This window comes from Botryllus schlosseri, chromosome 6, assembly GCF_051294905.1.
Source record: "Botryllus schlosseri isolate E-star chromosome 6, Bs_hap1, whole genome shotgun sequence".
In the NCBI taxonomy this organism is placed as follows: domain Eukaryota; kingdom Metazoa; phylum Chordata; class Ascidiacea; order Stolidobranchia; family Styelidae; genus Botryllus; species Botryllus schlosseri.
The window spans coordinates 11,645,893-11,661,176 of NC_137241.1; the positions used below are offsets into that span (position 1 = coordinate 11,645,893).

The 15,284-nt window shown below is 38.9% G+C and overlaps 1 long non-coding RNA gene across 2 annotated transcripts; it reads left to right on the forward strand.

The window, feature by feature from the left end:
• Nucleotides 1-440: 440 nt before the first annotated feature.
• LOC145440985 (uncharacterized) lies at nt 441-15,004 on the forward strand. 2 transcript variants are annotated; one of them, XR_013915671.1, is made up of 7 exons: nt 441-2,674; nt 4,084-4,180; nt 4,252-4,369; nt 4,552-4,668; nt 5,889-5,987; nt 6,058-6,174; nt 7,429-15,004. It is a non-coding gene; the product is annotated as an uncharacterized LOC145440985 (long non-coding RNA). The 2 variants fall into 2 exon arrangements; XR_013915670.1 differs by having other exon boundaries at nt 442-2,674; nt 4,552-5,987.
• Nucleotides 15,005-15,284: the final 280 nt, after the last annotated feature.

The following is a 15,284-nucleotide window of genomic DNA, read 5'->3' on the forward strand; positions in this document are numbered from 1 at the left end:
GAGCGATCAAAGGCCATTAATTCTGCAATCGGCAAGTTAGATAATCCGATTAGTGCGAATAATTACACTGGTTAACACATATTTTTAGGTAGACAACCTAAGAGTGGTTTTGGGGGTTCTGAGGGGCACTGATTCCGAATATAACCTTGATTTTTTTCAAATTGGCCCTTGTAGAGATAACCCATGGGGCTATTTTTACCAAAATCTCCCGTTTTCACGGTAATGACTAGCTATAAAATCGGCTCAGTCGTACTATAAAGTTTAGAAATTCAATCTACTTGTTATTTTTACACACAGAAGACTCTTTTAAATCAAAATACAGCAGCAGCACTGTATATTCAGGGGTAATAGATTTATCATAGTTACAGACTTTTACGGATATCATGTACAAGCACATAAATAAACTTCAGTCATGTATATAGGCCTAAGTATATTTAACTAGATACTCAAATAACGTGGCATTAATTCGATCAGTTTTACGTCAACCACCTATTTTAAATTTTAAATAACCAGTTGGAATACATTATTATTGATATATTTTAAATCACAAATTTGTTTTGTACGATTTTCGCCAGTAAACTATGTAGTGCAGGTTCTCGAAAGGTTCCGGCAATGGTCTGACATAATATGTTCAATTGTTCATCTCATCTGCCTTGATATCTTTCTTTTGTTGTTCTGATGTCTTGGTAGAACCTCTCCCCTGGCTAATCAACAAGATGATCAGGAAATATATCAATATGACTGAACAGGAAGTGAACTTTTATGCTCATGTTTGTGCTCAAGTTTTCGATATGCAGATTCGAATTTTCGGACCAACTGTTTTTAGTTGGGTGCTTTGTGATCATCTAATTCTAAAAAGTTTTATTTACTACATCTTAGGAGAAATTACATGCAGTGAACTCCTTCCTAATGTGAAATTGGAATCTTTCATCGGTATTCGAATATACCAGATACCACATATAAGCTTCTCCTTTGATAGGGTTACTAGGTATACCATACCCACTTTGTTTCCTAAGCGTAATATTATCCATTTACGAGTCAAAAGAAATGAGACGCATATGAGTATTGTAGTTAAGTCTTTCAAGGACAAATTTTATAGTTTTATACTCCTCTTTAATCTTGGTAACATGACCAATTGATACAGGAGAATATGTATTTCCGTTGTGCAAAAGTACTATTTTTAGGCTTGACAAATTGCTTTTTTGACAAACAAATATTTCGCATCATGTCAAGTTAATATTGATAGAATGACTGAAAATGACATGAGGGTTTTTCATAGTCAACTAGCTATTTATGTACAGTATAAAATTAGAAAAAACTACACTGTAAATTCGAGACAACACAACCGCCCTATTTTCCGTTGGTGGCAACGGCCAATGGTGTAAACAACGCCGCGATCGAGAGAAATTTGATGTCTTCCCTTTTTTCGCGTTCACTTTTTCTCAATACTGACAACGTCATCACCTGTCGCACACAGCCATGTGCGCATGGTTCTTTTGCGATACGACGTCATGACGGGTTGAGTATGCGTCTGTGCGGTGTGCGTCGATTTGAGGACTTTCTTAGCCATTACCGGTATCGCATCTCACCATATCGATAAATTGGAAGGTAAAAGCTAAAGTATTTGCCTTCCTTAGTATGTTACATCATAGTATGCTACAATATTAGTGCAATCAGGGCTTAGTTAGGCTGGTATAGTGACATTTTGAAAGTTTGAGGAAATTTACAACATGGTCCTGGTCAGGCATTGCACCATTTGCTTGCTTAATTATGAAGCACTGAAGGCTCGAAGGAGATGTGGTGTAGGTGGTTGATGTCGTTTTCAGGGCCTGGCCAACTTATAGACGTTGAATGGTTTTTACATGACCATCACCTATTCGTGTTCCCCCTGAACATGCCGTGTACACGAAGTGTTAATTGGCAAACAACATATCCTATGGAGAATCTATTTCTGTAAAGTCTGTGTAGTCTACATGATAATTCAGTCGACAGTGATGATTTTATTCCTATGCTCTGATAACTCTCTCTGCTAGAAGAGTTTATATCCACTTGTAAATTCTATGTTATTCGTGGTTTGATCCATTGTAAACATTAATACGAGCTCACTTGATCACCACGAATCAGTGTTCCCTATGAACATGTTTTGTGCAAATTGTTGCGCAAAATATTAATTATTTAATCCTGTTAATTGTTGCTTCGCCTTAACCTGTGTACCACATGATGTATAGTTGGCAGTGATGATGTATTCATGTACTTTCTTGGATTCAATGAATCAACAATGTAGTTGATTCGATTTATTCATGTGCTTTTGCTATCTCTCCTCCTGATTGGCCGTGTGAAACCTTTCCACACTGCTTTATTATTCAGTGCATCTTGGGTGGGGTTGAAAGGTTTAACCAAATGTAATCATGAATATTAATTTGACAGATATATGCTATTAATGCAGAAATAATGCTTCGTCGATAATAAGTTCATCAAGTAATGTCCCTTCTACAATCCCGTTGGCTGTGCTAATTTTTGATAGCCCGAATAAGCTTTAAAAACACTTGCTGAAGTGCCACAAGAATCGCCACCTGTACGGACAATCGGACATCGACGTTCTAAGATAATGCAAAAAGACAATCCTCTGTCGGGAATACTTGATCGGTTTCCTTCCTTGACTGATATCAAACTGGTGAGTGTGGTATTACATCATGGAACCATTTTATAATCACTTTATAGTTCATCGTACTCGTGTGGTAGACAGTAAGGCAATGCAGACTTGGACAACAAGAAAATGTTCAGCTTTTTCAAATTAGATTACAAGTCTAGCTGCACATTTTTCCTGAATTAGACAAATTAGAAATACGGTTATACTACATTTTCCCAAATTATATTCCAATTGTGGCTAAAGGTATTTTTTAAATTAGATTATAAATAGATTTACTGAATTTTTGAAAACCGGACATTCAATCAAGTTGAGTTCATATCAGATCAGAGTTCAATCTCAAAAGGATGGGAATAGGAAATGTTTGTTCAGCAAGATTGCCTTGGTCCGCACTATACAGTTCTTCTGTAGCTTTTTCCGGAAAACCTTGAATAAGATTAAAACTAGAACAATTGCAAACTCATTCATGGATTTTAGTCTTTTATGCAGGGTTGTAACCAAGTCACAAGGCTCCGAGTCACAAGTCAATCTCACTTTTATAGATTGACCTGAGTCAAGTCGAGTCATTTTCAATTCACCATCGAGTCAAGTCGAAGTCAGCGAGCAGATGATAAGAGTCCGAGCCATGGTAATATGACTCGAGTCCGAGTCCAAGTCATTGTATTGACTGCTCAGTTTGCAGTTAAAGTCTTGTTAATCCACTTTTTATAGCTCTGCTTGGCGATATCGAATGGTTCGCATTTATAATAAACTGATTTTCCTCACTTTTAGCAGTTTCTGGTCACATTTATAATACTGATACCAATAGACGTAATCCCAATAGTGTGGTTACTTATCATTCCTCGAAAGTACAATGAAGTGTAGGCCCGAGTCTCGAATCATTTGACTTGGTTCGAGTTGTGCGCAATGACCCGACTCCAAGTCGAGTCAATATACAGATTGACTCGGGTCGAGTCATTTCCGTATTTTGAGAAAATGACTCGGGTCAAGTCGCGTCATCAGAAAAACGTGACTGGAGTCATTACAACCCTGCTTTCATGTGAGCACAAAATATTCCTAACATTCTCAGTGACACATTTTTCTAGGCCTCAACATTTGTTGCGTAAAAGATTGTGGCAGCCATATATTTGATAGTAATATGGGAAACTACATTAATTCCACTATAGTTATTCATAACTTCACGACTACTAGCGATTTCGGTCTGTCGAGTAAGACGACATGGTTAGTCCATAACTCACTGTAAATATACCATGGAAAGTTCAACGTGGGTATTTGGTGTCAAGATAGTTCATTATAACTATGCACTAAAATGCAGCCGTCGGCTACATAGGAAATCGAAACGAGGTCGTGAATAACAAAAAAGGATGGCCGGTCCTGGCCTAATGTTATCAGCCATTTCTATGAGTGTTTTGTGATGATTTTACTGTTCACCTCAGATCAGAGAACAGTTCAAGAACATAATCGCGCCAACAACCATTGAAGACACGAAAAGCCGTTATCAAAATATGATAGTTATTGGATGTAATATTCCAGGTAAATTTGGACGTGCATATTGAGTGTGCTTTTGCATTAGTAATAACTATTTTATCATTCCATTTCATCAGTCCACTGAAAGGTGACAAGGATGAACCCTCCAAGCTGCTGTAACTACAAATCGGAACTCGCAGACGCCAGAATTAACTGCCGACAAAAATCGGTTTGACTGCTTTGCCAGTCCAACAGGTACATAACAAATACATAATTGCTTCTTCCATTAATATGTAATTGGAATATGTTTAGGTAGGAAAGGCTAACCTGTAAATATATGTATTTCATGGATATCCTAACTTGACTTTGAATTTTTTCGAAGCGATTACTAAAATTCGTATGTAAGCACATGCTTCACCAGTATGTCTGTGTTTCAGGCTCACGACATAGAGACCAAGAGTCAGAAGCATTATCCCCGCATCTAGTTGTCGCAAGACATCAGGATGGGTCAATTCAAGGCTGGATCATAGCTGTTGGGAAATCCGTCCCGTGAGGTAACGGCGGTGCAATGGTGTTCGATATTCTATTCGATATGATGGCATGTTATTATGCCTGGGATGTGTCATACCCGAAGGAATTTCAATTCCTGGCATTTATTCAGAGGGTTGTCGGCGATAAAAACACCCAATATATCTCTAAAAAAATTTAATAATTTTTTTAGGAAATTTGAACATGTATTGTAAGGGCATAATAGGCCTCTTTCTTTGACTTGTGGTAATTATTGTGCAAGTTGTTAAACAGTACCTCATCCTTTGCATGTATCTAGCCTCACGGTCTTGTTTATTTTGGAGTATTTCGTTAGTATACACATCCCATTAGCTTCGTCGACACTGGACATAGCATGCGACTTGATAGTGCATGACACATATGGGTTTAATTTATTGTCAGTGAAAAATTGAATAATTTCTTCAACAACAATTTTGAGCACATACTGTAAGGTCCTGATAGGCCCACTAATTTGACTTGGTTATTGCTGTGCAAGTAGTTCATACTCTACTTTTATCTTGGGACACTGTTTTGCTTTCTTTTGCAATATTTCGTTTATATATTTCAGTCCAGTAGATCCGTGGGCATGAGCGTGTGACTGGATAGCTTGGTACTCTTCAGCATTCTTGTTGAATCCACTTTTTTCAACTCTGGTTGGTGACATCGAATGATTGCATTCATGTTATACCAATTCTCCTCACTTTAGCAGTTTCTGGTCACATTTTCAAGTACCAGTACCAATAGACGAAATATCAATAGTGTGGTCACTTTACTATTCTTCAAAATTACAATGAAATGTTGGTCTTGGCCGCCTGAGTCTCGAGTCATATGGCTTGGTACGAGTCATGCGCAATGACTCGAGTCCAAGTCGAGTCGATATACATAGATTGATTTGAGTCGAGTCATTTCCGTGTTTTGAGAAAATGACTCGAGTCATCAGAAAATCCTGAATCGAGTCATTAGAACCCTGGCGATTCGGGTGCGTTGAGTAAGATGACATGAATAGAGAGATTAGTCCATAGCCCACTGAAAATAGACCATGGACATTTTAACAGGGGTATTTGGCACCTAGTTAGTTCCTTGCAACTATGCACTGGAATGCGGCCGTAGGCTACATAGATAATCAAAATGCTGACGTGAATAGCATTGACGTGAATAGCAAAAAGGCCCTTTTATTTTATCAGCCACCTCTATCAGTGTTTCGTGTCGGTATTACTTTTTGTCTCAGGTCAGAGAAGATTTCAAGAGCATAATTGCGCCAACAATCATTGACGACATGAGAAGCAATAATCAACAAATATGGAATATATTGGATAAGATTTTTCAGGTAAATGGGAACCTGAAATTCATCTTGATTCAGCATTAGTAGTAACCATTATATCATTCAATTTCATCAGTCCAGTGGAGGTGACAGGGATGAGCTGACCAAACTGCTGGAATCACAGTCGTAACTTTCGGATGCCTAAATTAACTGCCGACAAAAGAGGGGGCTATCTGCGCTGGTGGTTCCACAGGTGCATAATGAATACCGAATTGCTACTTCCATTATTATATGATGAGAAAACAGTACTGTATAGCAGTGGTTCTCAACCTTTTTTTAGACACGCCCCCCCTATTTGATAGTGACAAATTTCGCGCCCCCCTTATCGTCATATCACAAAATCCAACTGGGATGCTAGCAACCCCAACAGATTGTTTGGTGGTATGGACGATTATGAAGGTTGATGAGAGAATAAATATATATGATATTGGGCCTATATGTAGAGAAAGACAAGTGCATTGTAGGCAGGGTTGCCATACCGTCCTTATTTATAAGATTTGTCCTTATTTTGAAGGGTCAGGTCTTAGAAAACTCAACTGTCCTTATTTCTAAGACATGTCCTTATTTTCGACTTGCGTCCTTATTTTGTCTTATTCCCAACAACTATAAAACTATGATCGTTTTCCTCTGGCATCTGTGTTTCATAATATTCTAAAATTTTGCTTTTGGGTCGTGATTTTATGACATCATAAATGAAAGGAACTCCCGTGGAATACACACCACAGGATTTGACTTCAAGCTGGTGAGATAGTTAGGGCAGTGAGTGATCGTATAGCTCGACACATGTCAACTTTTTTGTCAACTGTCCTCTTATATTATCTTCTTTTACTTTTCATTCAGTGTGCATTCCTCCTATTCTACAACGGCCAGGTCAGGTGGGTGTCTGATTTTCGAGACTGCTCCAAGTCATTTCGACACCTTAATATCTTTCATTGTATGTGGTGGTGAAATGATGAAATTTTTAGCAATAAATTGAATTGAATTAAAATCCGAGTTACAATTAAAGGTAAACCTAGACCTGAGCTGTCGTGAGATCCATGAAGCACTTTCTAATAACGAGGAGTTGCTGGATCATATTATTATTTCTGGCGCAAAGTAAGGAATGTGATATGCCATGGTTCATATAAATACAAAGTATGTAAAAAAAATCATTTTTAATTCTAATATAATTTTTCAACTGTCCTTATTTTTGGATCTATGTGGATGGCAACCCTGATTGTAGGTCAATCGTGCGTGGCGCGAAAAATTTTTTTAGGTGACCGCTTCTTCCCGTCCCCCCAGGTTGAGAACCCCTGCTGTATAGGATGGGAAAGCATAACGGAATAGAAAGAAACCTATTAATGGGTCTATTTCCTGGATGTCCTTACCTGGTGATTTCAGATTTTTTTCAAAGCGATTTCCAAAATTCGCATGTAGGTGTACACTTGAACATGTGTCTGTGTTTCAGGCCCTCGACATAGAGACCAAGAGTCAGAAGCATGATACTTCACATTTAGTCGTCGCAAGACATCAGGATGGTTCGATCCAAGGCTGGATTCTAGCTGTGGGGGAATCGATTCCTTGCGGTGATAAAGACGCAACGGTTTTAGATGTTTTAATTGATATGATGGCATGTTATTATGCCTGGGATGTGTCATGCCCCAAGGAATTTCAAATCCTGGCATTTGTTAAGAGGCTTGTTGGCGACACCCAATATATCTCCGAAAAATTGAATAATTTCTTTAGGAAATTTGAACACATGTGAACACATGCAGTAAGGGCATAATAAGCCCCTTTCTTTGGTTGGTTAGTACTGTCCAAGATTTTTACAGTAGTTCATACTGAACTTTTATCTTGTCACACTGTCTTGTTTTATTTTGCAGTATTTCGCTAATGTAATACATCATTCCAGTAGATCAGTGGAGATATAAGCATGTCCCGTGATATCCTTTGACACTTTAGCAGATGGGTTGAATTCTGCCCTATGCTGGGTAATCGTTACATTTAGGGGTAGATAATGGTCAGTTTGATTATATGTAATGGTTAATTTGAGGGTCGCGTTAAGTTCGGGGGTTATTAAGTCATATGCGGCAGTTCTTTATGCTTAGTTACCGCATGCTCTAAAATGGCTTCAATCTATTTATTTCATGCTGTGCCACAATTCTTTATTTGTACTAGCAACAGTACTGTTTCATTGTGCATAACTTGCATTTAGCATTGCTTAATGCTTATTACTGTCGTTGATTTTGTGCAGAACTTGCATTTAGCATTGCTTAATGCTTATTACTGTCGTTGATTTTTAATATGATGGTTTCATTGCAAACTATGGAATGATTTTTATGCTGCGTTACAAGCGGCGGGGTGTGTGCCTAGTATGCCAGAACATTTAGTAATTCATTTTAATCACTGCGGGGAGAGGTCGTGCACGCCAGATTGTTTAGTAATCAATTTCAACAGCTACAGAGGGTTATTTAGGCCTGATTATTGGGGTTCATGCACGGTGTAGAAAACTCCTATATGAGACAACACATCTTTTGACACCAGGTATATGGCACAACACAGTATTTGACAACGCCAACCCAAAACGCGAAACATCTTTTCAGGTGTTTAGTTTTTTTACACAAAACGCGTTCTTTTTGGTGTCGTCACCAACGGTAAAAAATTTACAGTGTACGATTTTCCTCCTACCAAGTGAAATATTTAGGGGTAAATACAGTAATTCTTGGCTTTTTCAGGGGTATAAATATCTTCTGACAAAGAGCCAATCCGACAAAACTAATGCGATATTCGTAATCAGCAACCCCAAAAACCCCAGAAACGGCTCTCAGATGTTCTGCCTAATTTTTTTTTTTCATTTTGTTGACCAGTGTTATCGAGACGACAGATTTCGCGTCATTGGATGGGTCGTTCACACTTCCATTTATGTGCCTTGGAGTCGAGTTTTATCAAAATACACCAGCCGAAACTCAGTCAACAGAAGGAGTTCGTGTACCACCTGGGAATAGTGCACAGAACGCTCTCTCCTCTCTCATTCGAAATTCCATGCTGGTGACCTCATATTTTGTGATACGATTGTTGATATACAATGTTCTTTCCAATTCTTTGCTAGTTACTGACGATTACCCCTGACGAGTGTCAGCCGAAAATATTCGGGTTCATTTCAATATGAATATAGACCTTCAATATTGCAGCAAACAATACGTTCATATTGTCATATTTATTCCACTGGAAGCTTTTCGACTGACTCTCTTTAGCAGTGAACGCCAGAAATGAGGTTAACCAAGTTCGAAATATAGAAAAATATTGTCGTTGTGACGTAATAATGACAAGTACACATAGTCGCGAACGGCAGTAAACAGCGCACGGTTACGGTACAGCACGCACAAAATCCGCTGTGCGTGATTATGACCAAGTAACAGCATGTAATTCTGCCATCGGACAGCACCTATTGAAACACCCAGAGTGTGCAAAACATTACAATAACAATCAGTTTTCCATAGTTGCTCGTGGTCGTAAGGTCGTTCTCTTTTTCATTTAAAAGTCCTTGAATCAACCATTATAAAGCTGCAAAAGCAGATCCTCTGTCGCCAGAAGGAAAATCTGTACACGCTAGGAATCTTCCATTACTGTTGTTTTGTCATTCGGCTGTTTTACAGCTGATTTTGTGTGTGCTGTACCGTGACCTTGCACTGTTTATTGCCGTACGCGACTATGTGTACTTGTCATTATTACGTCACAACGACAATATTCTTTCTATATTTCGAACTTGGTTAACCTCATTTACTGGCGTTCACTGCTGCTGAAGAGAGCCAGTCGAAAAGCTTCCAGTGGAATAAATATGACAATATGAATATACTATTAAATTGAAGTGATAATAGCCTATATTAGGCCTACTGCACGGTGTACGTACACGATGCCTAGCGACGACTTGGGCCACATAACGCCACAATGCTGAAGTACATATTGACGTTTTAAATGTCGCCAAATGTATCAACTGGGGCAATCCAATGATATAATAATCCCTTAAAATCCATAATATCAATTGCTTTGCCAACAATTTCGACGAGGACTTGGCTAACTTAAGCTTACGCCTTAACGGTCTAGGCCAGACCGGATAATGTATTCGTAGTCTGAGAATTGCTACGTTGATATTGAGCAGAGTGTAAAACGGGTTTCTATACTTGCTGCCGATATTACCCCATTAACAAGTTATACAACAGTAGCTAACATAGGGTTACCATATTCTGGAATCGGGAAAGGAGGACACTTTTCCAGAAAAAAATGGTAAATTTTTTCCACTTCGTGGTCGGTTGACTAAAAGAAAAGGTCAAATTTCGCTCAGCTCCCGAAATACTCGCCTGAGCGTTAGTTTAGTGCTATTGTATGGTATCTGGGTGGAATTTTGCCCTATATTTAACCAAAATTCTCAATAAAGAGGATAAAATCTCAAAAATAAGGACATTTAGGCGTCCTCGGGGGACATTTTCAAAAACCCGAAAAAGGAGGACAAATCCTCCTAATGGAGGACGTATGGTAACCCTAAGCTAACACCCCAATCACACGAATTTGGTTTTTATGATACAATAAACATATGATATAATGATTGAACCCGTACGCTTGCAGGATTTATTTTACATCAGTCATCGATAACAATTTAATTGATTGGTTAAATAAGCATCATTTGCTGACTACCTACAGGCAGACTTGGACAACTAGAAAATTTTGAAATTTTCCAAATTAGATCAGAATTAGAATTAGGGTTTTTTCAGTTTTTTCAAAATTAGATTAGAATTAGTATAACAACTACACTGTTTTACCAAATTAGATTAGAATTAGAATTGGAGCTACACATCTTTTTCCAAAGTACATTAGAATTAGAATTAGAGCTACTCAGTTTTTTCCAAATTAGATTAGGATTAGAATTTCTGAATTCGCAAAAACTTGGAAATTGAATGAAATTGTGAATGACAAATAAATACAGCAGAAATCAATATCAGTTCATATCAAATCACAGTGCATTCCTATAAGCATTAGAATAGTTAACGTCGGTACATCAAGCTTGTCTCGTTTTGCACTATACCAGGGGTCACCAACATGCAGTCACATGCGACCGACGATATGGTTTGTTATTTTGGAAGAATGCGATAAAGCATTTTGAAATCTGAAATCAATTTCAGTATCAAATTAGGGTAATTGTTTCAAAATAAGCTATTCGCCTGTACCCAACAACACTATTCCTCACTAGCTGAAAAGACTTCGCCATGGAAACATCGATAAAGAGTAAGCTCATATGAGCATGAGCACGAGCATGTTGCCTTGGCGTACAATGGCCCAGACACTACCGACGGAACTACCGACGCGCTTAGAAAACGGCCTAGGGATTTCCTACAAAATCAATCTTTAGGATCAGATAGTCTTCCAGCTATAGTAACATGTCTGCCTAATATCAATTCGTTAGTCACTGGAAAGTCTGGTCAGGTATCGTGCGCAGCTCATAGTTCGAAATCGAAATGAAGTTTATACTTTATAATCATGATGTTTCGTTTTTTTGTATGTAGGCTACTTCCTTAATAGAATATTACTTCTTTTGTGGTAACCATGCCAATCGCCCATGTTAGTGAGCTCGGCGTGCTACTAACGTAAAGTTTTAATAGCATGGCTGATCAACTGTGTTGGCTATTTTGTCTCAATATAGCATGATTGCGGCTCGCGGCCTCTATGAAATTTCAAAAGTGGCCCGCGACTCGTTTTGAGTTGGCGACCCCTGCAGTTCTCCTGCACGTTCCGGTGGAGCTAATGTTGCAGTCATGGCTACGAGTTTATGAGCAGATGCCTTAAGAGGAAAACGGATTTCTCTTTTCCAGTAACTCAAAACATCGCAGTCCATGCTCTCACGCTCTCCTTCGATCTCATTCCACTTCATTCTCTAATACAGACGTCTCAAACACGCGGCCCTCGAGACCATTTTGTGCGGCTCGCGACTGTATTTTGGAGTTGGAAGTATTCGTCAATATTTAACTGCCAAATATATATTTATTTTCATTTGAGAACTGGAAATTCGCTCTAAACTAATCCCGAAGTCTGAAACTACTCATCAAACTTCACTATTACATCACTTCAAAAAGTTATTACGCAGTGGGAAAAGCAACTATTACGTCACACTACTTGTTTATGATGGTAAAACATGACCCGTTGATGATTCGTGACTGAAAATTGGGATTTAGACTTGGGCGCGACCTTTTGTAGAATTACTCGATCTTGGACTCAATGTGTGATGAAATAAAAATGACTCGAGTTGAGTCGCGTCAAACGTTAGAGTTAGAGATGGAATTATTGTGACTCGGAACTCAATGACTCAGTACAACCACGGATGCAAAAAACGATCAAACTGGTATGGGGAATGGTAACATATCAAAAGGTCTTAGCTTGTGTTGCGTAGCTTATTTAGATATCTAAGCAGCTCAGATGGCAAACATTGGCATTGTGTTACCCTCTTGATTTATAGTTAGTTACATCCTGTGTCATCTTGGGTATCTTTATCCTTGTTACCATCGCCACTAAATGTAGCGAGTATAAAGTAGCCTCCACAGCTGTAACACCAATGGATTCTTCGGCGAATTGACATTTCTAATGCTATGGCTCAGTAATCATTATATTCAAGTTGTTATAGATCTGTTCCAATATTCGAAGGTAAATATAACGCAGATTTAATTTGACTTTGGTAATGAATTGATCAATACCTTAGTCATCAGGAGTATACATGCCCGAAACCCGGATTAGGTTGTACTGCTCCAATGCTCGCATGTCAGATCAATCTTGGTAAAATTCTAAAATATTCTACCTATAGTTGCAACACGTCAAAAGTCCGCTATAGCTGCAAAATTTCAACGCGACAGCTTTTACGATGTCCTGATGCATCTGTGCTGTGTTTTGCTGTCTACAACAACTAAATATACAGCAACTATGCCAGGTACAGCAACAATTTTATTCAAATATATTAAAATTTGATTTTTTCGTGCCAGGCGTGAATTCACTATAGTAAATCACATTTTCACGATTTGTGTGGAATGCCAGTCTGCAAAATCCCGGCAAATAAGGCCTATACTTGGAAATACATTGAATTCCCCTATTATCGGCGCTGCGGCCCGCCGCGCCATCAAAAGGTACGAAATTGGCCCGCGAGCACATTTCAGTTTGAGACCTCTGCTCTAATATAATTTCATTGGTTAGATCTAAAGCAATCATCCTCTTTCTTCTTGAGGTAATTAAGGGCATGAAAGTCAACAAGCCTGTGTTAACTATCTCTTTTTCTTCACTGCTGTTCTGTTTGTGATCGAAACTAGAATGTTGTTCGCAGACTACACGCTACTATGCCAGCATGGCTATTATTCGTCACAATAATTACTATGACTATATACAAACAGTGTATGTAAATAAGGCATTGGCTGCTTGGCACTGGATTTCCCTGTGTGAGACGGATATTCTTGTTAACTCGCTGCAAAAGGCCGCGGTCAAAGAGGGATTTTCAGGAAAACAACAAATTAGATTAGAACTAAAATTAGAGCATAGGAACATTTGACAAAGCAGATTAGAATTCGAATTAAAGTATAAGAACATTTCACACATTCGATTAGAATTAGAATTAGAGCATAGAAACTTCTCACAAATTAGATCATAATTAGATTACTGGCATTTCTCTCTAATTTAGTGAAATTAGACAACTAGAATTTTCTAGTTGTCCAAGTCTGCCTACAGGTAGCGTATTTCGCTCTTGATGTTGAGTGATTGCGGGCCAAGCTCACAGCAGAGAGTCACTAAATATTCGAGCAAACTTTTGTAACAAAGCAAGTAAAATCTTTGAGATGGTCAAGGTGCATGCTCGTTTAGTGTGGAATTTTTTATGCTGTCAGCGTCATCCATATAGTGGCACGCAGTTGAAATCAGGGCTGTGGAGTCAGAGTCGGAGTCGGAGTTTGGCTAATTTTCGCTTGATGGAGTCGGAGTCGTGAAAACTGTGGTGGCTGGAGTCGGAGTCGGAGTCGCAGTTTGTGAAAATGACCGTGACTTTGACTCCGACTCCAACTTTTTATCATGAAAACAATTGCTTTCAAGAGTATCTTTAAATTAGTTATTAGTTACGATACAGATCAGGGACGACCAAACCGTGTCCCGCATGCCAAATGTAGCCCACGAGAAGGTTTTGTGTGGCCTGCGACGTAATTCTCGAAATTAGATATAACACCGGGTAAATTGCAAGGCCAACCAAAATTTGATTAGCCTGACCGTGAAATTTGATGATCACTAAAACATAAGTTTTGACGCATTGACGTAACCAGGAGCCAACCACCATCGAGCCAGATTTATTTGACTTCAAATTTTTCTTAGCACTTCGCATGATTTATTGTCACATTTCTTGCATTTAGTATTGGAACCCCTCCTGGAAATTATGAATACGTGTAATTTACAGAATTGTGTCCAATTATACTCGCAATTAGGAGATAACGTGTCGTCCGACATGCGACTTCGCTTGTGCGCTCTAAGCGAGATCGTTGGCGATGAAACATTTGCACAAAATGACGGGCATGCTCACCGAAACCGTCGATATTGCTATGTCTAAAACGCCAAGTAATCCTGTCCTTGCCAAATGAGCCCATTGCTATATAGAGGCACCCCCTATTTATGCAAGTAATATATTTATTGATCGTATTCATTCATTACCTTTGAAATAATTTCGTGCTTCGCGCGACCAGGGCATGACTGCACACTAGGGCAGTGGTTCTCAACCTTTTTCACTTCGCGGACCGGTAAAATTTCAAAAAATGTCTGGCGGACCGGTGAACTTTCAAAGATGAAATGAAGCCAAAATGTAACGTATGCAACCGTTTTCTGTAATTATGTGGTGCTAGAGATGTGTCATTGAGAGGGTTTTGATCGTAATTAATTATCTTCATGATGACATCCATGTGATTTTATGGTAGTGAGTCTGCTGATTCGAGGTAAAATTGCCTTGTTCAGATAAATGTGCTACCGCCGAGAGTCGTTTACAGTCTTTCGCGCCAAAAGCCGTGGGCTTAACCGACCACGCCAACTCGAATAATATTCTTCTCTTTGACAATATCGAGAAAAGAAGCGTTTCGGAGTCGAACCAAGCACCTTCTCGTGCTACCTTGCTCATTGCGCACTGCCACCATACGCAGGCTACTCTGGCAACTACGAATACAATGCGTGCCGCAAGAAAAAACCTTACAGCAGCTATACCGGCCATCCGCAAATCCGAGCCGACAAATCATTTCGTCAGCCCACCCCCCAAAATGTTGGTATTTG